Here is a 12,953-nt window from a genome sequence, read left to right as displayed (position 1 = left end):
TAGATTTGCTATATAATAACAAAAGTCAAAACTTTTCTGAACTTCAATTCTCTCATCTACAAAGGGGGAATTTTAGCATCTACATCAAAAGGTCACTGTAAGTTTCAGAAAAAAATATATATAAAGCACTTGTCAAAATCAAAGTGTAATATAAATGCTCATTATTATTTTAATTGAATAAAATATTGAGATATAAGCATATCTTCCAAGCATTTGCTGAAAATATCTTCAATGTCATGTTAGTAGCAGATGGCAGGAATGATGATGATGGTAGTGGTGATAATGATGATGATGATGATGATGATGATGATAACAGTGAGGAGGAGGATAAATTTAAGACCAATGGAATTAGGAACATCTGAAGAAAGCACATTGCTTAAACTATAACATGTAGTTTAATGGAAAGTCCATTAAGTTAATTAATTATTAAATGCATATCAGATAATCACTGAAGATGGACAATCAACTCTAGTCAGAATTCAATGTGTGCAGGAAATTGAATTGGATTGCATTCAACAAATTACATGGAACTTTCGGTGATCCCAAGCTACTCCATTTTTAAAAAGTGCATTTATTAAAAAAATAACAACAACAATTCTCCTAGTGATACTATATGACTGTGAATCAGGGAAACAATCGTGATCTAAAAAAACGCAAGGGCAATGGAAGGCTATGTAGTGATAGGTTTAAGTAATTTGCTGCATATAGCAGTGGATGGATTGTACGATAAATGACCTAACCTAAAATCATTGCTAAGGATGGTGAGTTTAGAAAAAATATTTAGACAAGTCTCATAGTGAAAGTGAGAGATAAAAGGTGGGTTGTCCAAGGGTTGCCTTGCTAGACATAATAATAGCTCTACAATAAGCCTCTAGTGCATTAGGCAGATTCTTTTGGAGACATTATCAAATGTTATCAATAAAAATCAAACAGGTGATGGTTGGCGACATATACAGTAATGAGATCAGTAGATATGAAATATTAAGGTAAGCATCAACCAATGATATAATGAGTCCTCTAAATTTCCTGTCCACTGTGAAAACTCATATGGCCTTTTAAGTGGTTTGCATTTATTTTGTTTAAACTTAAAAAGTGCTTCCTCTGTCTACTAGTATTCTGAATCTTCATAAAGACATTTTTTTCATGCTGTTCATGCTTATATATTCTGATCTTAATGATTTCTTTTGTTTTAATCTTCATAAAAGTATTTATTTCATGAGATTTTTGCTTTATATAGCCAATTTCTAGCTCCTGCCAAAAATTTTTTTTTCTTTTTAAGCAAATTCTTCTGAAATAATCATGTTCTCAGGTGGAAATATATGTCAAAAGGCCATGTTTGACCTTAGGCTGAAGTTATGTTCATTTTTCAAGTCTGTGCTATGTTTCTTTCCAGATTAAAGGAGCCTTTTTTCACATTAGAAATAAAACTGTTATTTCCAAATCATGCTATTTGGTTCAGTTATCTTTGACAAATTAGTTGGGGCTCATTGTCTCAGCTTTATCTTTTTCACTGTACATTGTATCGTTGGCCCAGGTTCAAATGTTAGTTACTTTAGGCCCACAAGCCCCCTGGCTTAACAGAAGTTAGATTGAGTTTTAATGATTTTGTGCCTTGGTCATATAATTAAAGATGAAAAGATCACTTGTGGTCCATGAGAGAATACCCCAAGTTGTCCTTGTGATTGCCAAAATGACTATTTCCCTAGGCTCAAAATGAGGGTATCAGGAAAGATTTGTAGATAGTATTTGATTTAGGATTTGAAAAGAAATTATGAATTTCAAGGGACAGAGATTGTAATGACAAAATGCTGATAATTTAAAAACAAAAGCTCTCAACAAACATCTATTTAAAAAAACCAACCTTTCAAAAGATAAAATGAATGAATGTATGAATGAATGAATCAACTAATCATTTGAAAGCATTTATTAAATGCTAACTAGCTCTGAGCACCATGCTAAAGACTGAATATTCAAATAGAAAAATGAAAGTGTCTGCCCTCAATATGCTTACAGTTTAAAGGGAAAGATAACACATATAGGAAGTAGTGATATGTTAATGGATTTATATTCTGCTAATTCATTAAGACATTGAATGAAATCTTCTAAATTAATTAATTCAATAAAAATTTCCAGATAAAAAAAGACATTAAATGGAATTACAGGACAATCCATTAACCACTCTTTGTATCGTCACATTCATGGGGATTTAATTACAGTTCTCAGAGCAAGAGGAGGAAAGGAGAAGAGAAAGAGGGACCCCATGGAGTAGAATCAATAGGACAAAATTTTATGATAGAGTTTGGAAAGTCTCAGGTAGTAGAGAGTCGAGTGTCTTAGCTCCTTCTTATGTCAGAGCACCCCCAGCTTCTGGCAATACCATTTGTAATGTAGAGCAGGTAGGAAATGACCAGGAATGGGAAAAGTATGTCTAAATATTCACCTGTCTGAAAATAAGCAATTAATTTTACTGGAAAAAACCTTATTATAAGTCAATAACGTGATATAGCTGCCAGAAAATCTAATGCTATCATAGCCTACACTGAGCAAAGCTTATTGTCTGAGATGACAGAAGGCTCGTGCATGGCCATAGGACATCTGGAGCTCTGGGTTCACTTCTAGGCATCACATTTGAAGGATACTGCCAAGGATGGAGAAGTAAAAAGGATGGAGAAACCTCCTGAGAACATGCCGTAGGAGGATCAGTTGAAGGGACTGGAGGCATTTAGCTGGAAGAAGAGAAGGTTCCAGGAGCATTTCAGATCTTTCTTTAAATATCTGAAGAGCTATCACAGGAAGGAGAGATGAGACAGAATATCATTAGCATTTATATAGCATTTCTGGATTTGCAAAGTATTTTACCTCCATTTTCAACCCCACAGCTGTGGGAAGTAGATGCTGTTATCCTTATTTTACAGAAAATGAAACTGAGGTAGGAAGCAATGAAAGGATTTGCTCAGTGTCACATGAAGAGTACATGTCCAAGGTAGTATTTGAATTCAGGTCTTCCTAAATTGAGATCCAATGTCCTGTCTGCTTATCTAGCTAACCAGACATGTTCTGCTCAGTTCCTGAGGTTCAAAAGTCAGAAGTTAAAGAGAATCAGATTCAAAGTTAGGGTAAGGAAACCCTGAGCCAAAAGAAGAATGAAGTGTCTCATGAGATAAGCACGAGCCAAAGTTGGATGAGTTTAGCATATTAGTGGGTGCTTAAGAAATACTTATTGACCTGCTGTGAGGACTCTTGTGCAAAGGGTTCCTGTGTGGGTAGGTATTAGACTAATGGATCAAGGAAATCCCTTCCGACTATCCCATTTTACAATTATATTACCAGATGATCTTTAAACACCCTTCTAGTTCTAACATCCTAGGGCTCATGATGCCTAAGAGCACAAAAAAACAAACTTCCCTACTTTTCACAGTGGGGCCAAAAATCTTCCCTGGCCTGGAGGATCCTCACACATTTGGCTGTTTTTAAATCTAAAAATGTCATCAAGTTGATTTTTGGAGAGTAAATGGCCTATTCATTCTGGTATTTTCTGTATCTATAACTTTATTCATTACTATTTTTCCAAACTTAGAAACACATTCATGTTTATTAATGACTATCTATAGAATATCTCAAGTGTGACATTTTAGAAAATGAAGTTGCTTGAATTAGGAGATTGCCAAAGAACAGAAAATTTCACAGGGTTTGAAAATCCTTCTTTTTCTGCCAGTCCATCCTCCCCCACTATTTTATACCCCACTTTTCATATAAGTATACCACCAAGATCTCCAGAGATTTAAAAGCTGCAGAAGTTTTTGATTTTTGTTTTGTTTTTCCTGGGGAGTAGAACCTCCCATAAACATTTCAATGAGAAAGTTTTTTTAAAGGTATGAATATGCAAACATCTTCAATAAGAATGGTACATTATCTCTAGTTTAGCTACAGTCAGATATACAGCATAAAAAATGCATTATTTCCAAGGAAACATCAGAGTCTTCTGTACTTTTTTTTTCCTGTTTATCCAAATTCCTAAGCCTGTGGCAACCATTTTACCTTGAGAGCTTAATTTAGATCCATGGGATTTTTGTCAAGTAGCATGATGTAATAGAATAATCCTTGGATTTGAAATTGTAGAAAGACATTGAGTTCTAACAGGTCCTCAGTCACCTTCCCATGTGACTGTGATAAAGGGGCTTTCTGAAAACTCTTTGGTCCTCATTACTTATGCCATAAAGCCATAGTCTGGTTTATGTTTGACAAAATCAAAGGCCAAAGGAAGGGCACAAAAGAAAGATTTCCTATTCACTATTCTTTGGGAGAATATAACCATGATAATGCTGGCAGATTATGTAGCCTTTTATGTAGACAATACAAAACTGTGTTCATATATTATGCTATTTGCTCCCCCGAAACTCCTACAGTGGCGGTATTACAAGTGCCATTATCCTGATTTTGTAGATTAAGAACTGACATTCAGATAGTTAGAGTGACTTTTCTACATTCAAATAGCAGGTAGTTCCTCAGCTGAGACTCCAATCCAGTCCTTCTGCCTCCTAGTCTAGTATTCTCTTTCCTATTTCATGAGAATGTCAGAGAGAAAGGGGAACAATACATATATATTTTTTCACCCCCAGAAATCAGACTGGTAAAACTCAAAGCTTCCATTTCCTAAAACATAAAGTATTTATGCAATATAGGTCAATATCCGCTTTCCTGAGAAATTGGCTTCTAGCCAGAGAATCACTACTGTGGAAGCTTCCAAAGTGGCTGTTGTGAATGGGTAAACCCCTCAGGGAAGGAAGAAGGAACCCATTTGTTCAGCATTTGTTGAGGAGTTGCATAGAGATTCTTCTGAGCAAAATATTATGAAACCACTCTGGGACCATAAGCAACTTGAAGTGTGCAGTCAGAGGGCAATGATGAAACACTGACGTCAGTAAATGATATATCCAAAGCCCCAGGAGGTTTAGTTTTCCTTTGTGAACTGGAATAAGTTTGGTAGTTGTGGAAGGGCATTAGCTCCCTTCATCATTATTTCACAAATGATGGCAATCATTTATGAAATTCATACCCTGGGAGAATGTATCCAGGTAATTGTTGCAAGATCAATTAAAAAGTTATAGTTTTTATTGGAAGGTAAGAATTTAAGGAAACTAAGCATGGCAATGGATAGAGTTCCAGATCTGGGCTCAGCAAGATTCATCTTCTTTGATTTAAATCTGGCCTCAGGTACATACCAGCTGGGTGACCCCGAGAAAGTCACTTAATGCCATTTACCTCAGTTTCCTCATCTATAAAATGAGTTGGAGAAGGAAACAGTAAACCATCTCAGCATCTTTTCCAATAAAACTCCAAATGTGATCACAAAGCATTGGACAGGACTGAAGCAACTGGACAATATAACAACAAAGAAATACTGTTATAGATACTTTCAATTAAAGGCTTTCATGATTGGGGGTGTTGGAAAAATTCAAAAACTTTAAAAATATAAGAACAGACTAATGGTTTATTTAGTCCGTATAGGGGGATATGGGGGAAAGAACAATGAATCAGAACTCTAGAAAACCTGATTTCTAGCCCCAGATCCACCATTACTGAGCTGTATGACTTTATGTGAGTCACTTGACCTCACTGTTATAAAATAAGAGATTGAACTTGAGGGCAGATATTTCAGTTCTACATTTTAGGCTCCCTTGATCCTAAGAGCTTGGACATGAGGATTCTGAAAATTCTTTAAACTTTGTGACTAGGTCTAGCTGATCTCATAGTCTGAGTTGGAGGAGACCCTGGAGAGCCTCTAGTCCAATTTGTATGCTTCACAGATAAGGCAATTGATGGTGGGATGGAATGATAACCACTTAGCAAGGGAGAGGGTCAGGACAGGAGAGAGCTCCCATCTCCTGGCTTGTAAACTGGTTATTCTTCCCACTAGGTAATGCTGCTGTCTAGCTCTTCCACTACTTATGTGACCTGCAGTAAATAACTAAGGCTCTCTGTGCCTCTCTTCTAGTTCTAGAATCATCATCTTGTGATTTTATGAACTTTGGACGCTAAGTCTTATGCTAAACCTTTCAGAAATAAGAATAAACAGGTCAGCATCAAATTGAATTTAATAATAATAAACTTGGAATAATGAGATAAAAAGCACTTATGCACCATTTAAGTACCTAACACTTCCTAAGTGCTGAGGATACAAAATAATTTTAAAAAAAATAAAAAATTAAGTGAGATAGTCCCTGCCCTTAGAGCTTACTTTTTAATTGGGGAAAACAACATATATAAGAGAGTGGTAGTTAGAAAGAGGAGTTTAGTCTGGGGATCATAAAGTTTCCTCATAATTGTTCCAAAGGACAGTCAATTGGCATATCACTTTCAGAAGGACAATATCATGGATATAATTACTGCATCCACAGCAAAAAGTAGAAAGAGAAAGAAGGGACATTACTTTGGGGAGAGAGAGGGAACGAATAGCAAGTGTCCAAACCTAGAAGTTTTGGGAAACACAGTTTGTCTGGAGCTGACTAAAAATGTAGGGCTTTTTAAAATTTAAATTTAAAAATGACAGTGACTTTGCACTCACAGTCCAATTCAGGTAACTTCCTAGGGTTGAAATTCCAAAGGTCTATGACCACAATTCTTGGGAAACATTAACTCTTCCAAAGAACTAGGAGTATCTTGTCTGGAGGTCCACTGGTCCTGGTGGCAAGAAGCAATGCATCAGATGATAAGACCCACTGGCACAACTAGATGTGACATTTGGATGAAACTTTAAGGATTGCAAATTGCTTTACATCGATTTCTTTTCTCTTTGCAATAATTCTATGAGCTAGAATCATTTTCACCATTTTACTAATGAAGAAAGTAATGCTCACAAAAATTATATTGACTTTCCCAGGGTCACATAGCCAGGAAATATCTGAGGAAGGATTTGAGAGTAGCATTTTTTCACTCATGTGCATTAAAATAATATTTCTCAGTTAGCAACTTAAACTCAAAATGTCATGAAATAATACTTCTTAAAATTAGAACAAGGTTTTAACATTGGAAGGCATCTCAGAGAGCTGATTTAGTGCAGAGGTTCTTAAACTGGAGTCTATAGGTAGATTTCAGGGGGTAAAAGAGATTAGACAGAAAAACAAACATCTTTATTTTCATTGATGTCTAAGTAAAATTAAATATTTCCTTCAAATGTTAAAAAATGTTCTGAGAAAGAGATCTTTATCTTTCACTAGACTGACTAAAAGATCCATTGCTATTTTTTTTAAAGAAGAACTTCTTATCTAGTCAAATTATTTTTTTATTGGATGAGGAGAAAGACTCTTAGAAAGGTTAAGGTGCAAGGTCATAGAGGTTACTACGCATGGCAAAGCTGGGATTCAAACTCAGGTCTTATCGTGCTAAACCCAGCCTTCTTTCTACTACCCCCCAAACTGTTCTTCCTATTGTAGAGAGCATTCTGTCAAAGTCTGAACATATTAAGAAATTACATTTTCTGCAATTTATTAAAATGATTGAAATATTTAGTTATGTTCATCTGATTTTCATAAGCACAATATTTTAGAATTTGGCCTTCCAAACCTTCCTAATATTTTTTTGAAAGCACCAGGGAGGAAAAAAGCAGAGAATGCCATAATTAAGGGAGAAGTGAAATAAAGCAAAATAATTTTTCCTCCTCCATGTAACTGAATAAATGAATATGGGAACAACTTCCTTTTTGTCCTTCGTGGGAATTCCTGGTCTGGTAATCATTTCCACATCTATGTGATTTCAAAGAGAGCTCCTGAGTTGTCTAAGACACAAAGGGGTATAAGAAGCAAGACATTTGCCTAACTCTAAGCAACTATTCCACCTACCTGACTGAAATGAGTGGATAACTGGCCATTTTCTTACAAGCAAGACCAAGTTTAATCCTTTCCCCCCATAATCATAACACACACACACACACACACACACACACACACACACACACACACACACACACCAAGTTAACACTCTTCTTTAGGAAGAATAACTAGATTTTACACTAAACGGAATAGAACCATCTTGTGAGATACTGAGCTGCCCCAAACCAAAGTTCTCCCTTTCTTCACTATTTGGTGCCCTTCAAAAATATTTTAGAAGTTTGGGAGGCAAAATTTTAAAATAAATAGTCTATGAAAAAATAGATGAACAATGAACTGCTATTTTTATTGAGCTATTAAATAACTGCTACATGAGGTTATTAGACAGGGAAAATTATTGCTTCATGATAGGCTAATTTTTGAGTCCATTTACAACTCAGTTTCTTGAATTCCTAATGGTGGTTTGATTCAAATAATGATTATTTTTAATAAAATACACTTGAATACCTACCTATCTCAAGAAATATTTTGGTAATATAGGTTTCTGGGTGAGAGTCTTTATTGTCTACCTTCCTATGTAGGGAAACTGTCTTGATCAGAAGCTACAAGATTGTGTTTTTAGGGACTTAGTGTGTTCAACTTATTTGAGATACTTTTTCTTTAAATAGTTAAAGGTAATGTGACATTTCTATGACTAACCATTTTTCATCATACTCCAAGGCTCAATATAGAACTTACCTTTGTAGCATACTAACAGTCCATCAGTATGTTTCTTCAAAATATGTGGTAATACATATTTTTTTAAAATGTTCCCTTGAGGCAGATGTGCAGAAAACAGTTATGTATATCCTGCGTCAACTGGTTGTTCAAAATGAAATAAAATAGAACTATATGACATTTTAAGTAATGTGAAAAATGGAAATAATTTCTAAAACATGGAATGAAGAGCTGCAAGTTGGAACCAAAAATTTTTCACTTTTCCAGTTACTATGGGGATGATTTTAGTCAAGTCATTTAATCTTTGGGTGTCAGTCTCCTTATTTAAAATAATGTTATATAACATATATATGTAATATATATATATATATATATTTAAAAATTCAAATTAAATTAAGATAACAACCCTTGAATCTCTTCCAGCTCTAAATCTGTGTTTCAAATTACAGAAAAGAAAAACAGTTAAACTTTACTTTGCCTTTTTCTATATAACACTTTATAAGGGTCTTCTTATATTTAAGGTCAAATTTCATTCTGAGTTTGTTTTTTAATCAATTTAAATTAATCCTAACGTCATAAAATCATATGAAAGGGACCTGAGAAATAATATTATTAATTTTACAGATGACAAAAGGAAAGCTGAGCTTGGTGATTTGACTTGCCCAAAGTTATACATCTTTGAGCTAGATCAAGAATTCAATTTTCCTGACTCTTGGTTTAGTTCTTACAGAAAGGGCAATAAAAGTACATGTCTATATCAGGCAGAGGTATCCAAGCATACCAGGAAATTTGCTTCAAATATAGCTTTTATCTCACACTAGTTAGTTGGCCTATAATGAAATGCAGTGTGAGCAAACACACAAGAAATGTGGCTGAATCTCAACAATCAAAGTGTTAATGGAGATGGTTTGATGATTTCTTAAATCACTGCTAGGAAAAAAAAAATATATATATATATGGGAGTAGGAGAGAAGCAGTGAAGATGGAGGAACCGAATAATCAGATTCATAGGAGGTGAATCACAAGACTTTAAAAAAGTTACCTTTTTCCTTGTCAGGACTGTTACCCCATTTGTCAAATGAAGGAATGAGATTATATGGCCTTTGAGACACCTTCCCACTCTGAATCTTATGAAGATCCTTTCTCTTCCTTCTTTCACAATGTCCCCTTCAAATTTCCTTCACATTTTCAAGAATTTTCATTCTATTCTCCCTTGTATTTATCTCAGCCCTTGCAGAAGTATAAATGGATCATTAGAGCAGAACTCACTGAGAAAAGGAGCTAGGGACACTTCATCTGTGTGGCCATCTTCTACTTATGAAGTATTTTCATGATCAATGAATGGATGTAAGAAAAGTTCATCTTCCTGAGAATGTTGACTCAAGATATATAATGTCAAACTCCTGTTTTGGCTATCCCTGCTTACCCTGAAATGAAGGATAGACATAACTAAGAGAGCTAACGGGTTTTCCTTTATTTTTTTATATTAAATAATGACAGATCAAAGCTAGGTCTGAGAAATAAGAATCTGGGTAACTCAGCTATTGCTGAGATCGACCTGTATTTGCCTACAACATTTAGCAAAATTCATTTTGTTGGCTTAAATTATTGAAGTTATTCTTTTAATTCTCTGGGTCTCTGAATGTAACCCCTGTCTTCAACAAAATTCAACATTTGTACTGGCAAAATACCACCCTAAGTATTGAATGAGATTCAAGGCTAATTTTCTTTCCTCAAAGACCTTATAATCTACTAGGCAGGTGTGTCAGGTACAGAAAAAATGACAAAACAAAACCAATCTAAAGCACATTCGAATCATATAAAGCTCTATGAGAATTGTGGTGAACGAGAAATTACTTCGTATCACCTAACACATATTTGATGTCAAATTTGTAATGGCATTTTGAACATAAGTAGAAAATCTGAAAGCTGGGGAGAAGAAGGAGAACTGAATAGTTTTCATTTTATAATTTTTTTCAAAAATTTTCATTTAATTGCCAATATTCAATATATTCCTTTTATTTTTGACAATAAAATAGCTTTTATTCACTGTCAAGTCCTACTTCTTTTGACCAGCTTTTAAGGATCTAAATAATCTTGTAAAAACATTACATCATGAAAGAGAGAAATCAATTGCTATCTGACATCTATAATGGGGTCTAGTTATATTGGTTTCCTTAAAGTCTACCTCCCCCACCATCAACAATATACAGACTGACTTCCTTTCTTCTACTTAGTTTATTCTTTTTAGCTGAATGCTCTGCACTTTCCTCTTACATTCATTCTAACTTCCAATTCTTTTCCCACTTCCTTCAGGAAAACTTCCTTATCTACCTTGATGCACTTTGATCACTAATTTCTCTGAATTCCTTCTGTGTCTATGGTTAGTATCACAATTTGGCACCTCTCGCATTTTTAGGGGATAAATTAAATTAAAATCAATAAACATTTATTACGTATCTACAATGCAATCTATTGACAACTAATCTTCAAGAAACTAATTGTTGGCTAACAATTAGTTAATTGAGAAACTAATTACTGACCACTAATCTTCAAGAGTTCATTTCATTCAACTTATTCATTTTATGGTTAGTGTCTGCTCCTTTATTGTTTCAAATAAAGTGGATGGTCCTTGGGGAGGGAGGAAATGAGTCTTCTCTAACTTTAACTCTCTAATTTTGTCTTCAGAAACCAATGTGAGCAACTAGAAAAAAACCTTTGAACATAAAAAATGAGAGCTGGAAGGATCTTCATATCCAGAATTAAGGGAGATTAATTAATCCATTCATTCATTCATCATAGATTAATTGCCAGAACTAAGATTGAAGCCTCTAAAGGACCTTCAAGATTATCCAGTCCAAGCCTTTTATTTTACAAACCTGAAAGAATCTCAGGGAACCTGAGTGTTTTATCAAGGTCACAACAGTAAAATGGTAGAAGAGTTGGAGGACCTGGGCTGAGTACTGAGCTTCGTCACACCTAATCCATTACTTTTTCCTTTGTAAAACTATATAAGGACAAATTCTTTCCACCACTCCAGGGACAGGGCAGGCCAACAGAAGGGTGTTTCCTTATGAAAGAGAATTTTTTTACTCCACCCCTGCACAGCGCTTGGGGCACACTGAAGTCAGACCAACCTCTAATTTGACCTGCTAAAACACATGGTAGTGATTCACCCATCTCAGTTCTTTTGGAAGACTCTAAGCTGATTAAGTTTGCTAGGATTCCAACTCAATATGAACTCAGGGTGTAGGTCAAGGATGGATCTACTCCCAGAAGTCTCTAATTTCAGATATAAGAAGAGGCCATGATAACTTGCTTATATCCTGAAAGTCAGAGGCATAGTCTAGATTCCAGGCTTTGGAAACACATTTGGTTTATTAGGTGTAAGAAAACTAAGCTGGCCAAATCCTTGCACATCACAGAATTTTTAAAATGGGAAGGGACCTGAGAGATGACCAACATCAATCCTCTTTTGTATAGATGAAGAAACCGAGGGCCAAAAGGTAAAGAGGATTGCCTGAGGACACAGTTATTTAATAGTAGAAACAAGACCAACCCACTGTTCTCCAGTCTCTCAAAGTAGTACTCCTTACATGACACTGAAGTATAAATTATGGAAAATTATTCTACTATGAGCAAGCCAAGTTCAGAATTTGTCTTTCTATATAGTTTCTTTTTCCCCCCTCTTAGGAACTGAGGAATGGCTTGAGATGAGCATAATCTAGCTGTCAAAAGATAAAGTCTTATAGGATCTTAAGAATTCTATATTTAGAAGTTACTTCAAAAACATTTAGAACTGCCTCTTATTAAAGATAGGTAAACTGAGGCTCAGAGAAGGGGTCATAAGATAGAATCACTTTTCTTTTTTTGTCCTTTGCTGCAAATACCCAAGTGCAGTGATGGCTTATTAACTTAATATTGAATTTCAATGTCATATTATCATAGATTAATTGCCAGAACTGAGATTCAAGCTCATGTCCTTTAACTCCACAGCCAATGTTCTCTCCAATGCACCAAAGCTTTGACTGAAGTTTCCTTTAAATGGAGCTGAATGAGCATCCAACATGAGTCAAAAACTATGCTGAAACCTGGGACCCTTATTGTCTCCCACTGTTGAGTTCTCCAGTTTTTGAAATGTAGAAGTGAATGGGCTAACAGAACTGGACAGAGAATACCTAGAACAAGGGCTCTTAACCCAGGGTCTATGAACTTATATACATGCATATATATGTATATATATATACATATATATGCATGTATATATATACCTATATTTAAATATAATTGGCTTTCTTTGACATTCTATATATTTTATTTTTTATATTTAAAAACATTATTCTAAGAAAGGGTTCATAGGCTTCAGTAGCCTGCCAAAGGGGTCCATTAACCACAAAAGGTTAAGAAGCC

This window comes from Gracilinanus agilis, chromosome 6 (genome assembly GCF_016433145.1).
Source record: "Gracilinanus agilis isolate LMUSP501 chromosome 6, AgileGrace, whole genome shotgun sequence".
Classification (NCBI taxonomy): Eukaryota; Metazoa; Chordata; class Mammalia; order Didelphimorphia; family Didelphidae; genus Gracilinanus; species Gracilinanus agilis.
The sequence above is the reverse complement of the archived record's forward strand: the minus strand, read 5'-3'. Positions refer to the sequence as shown.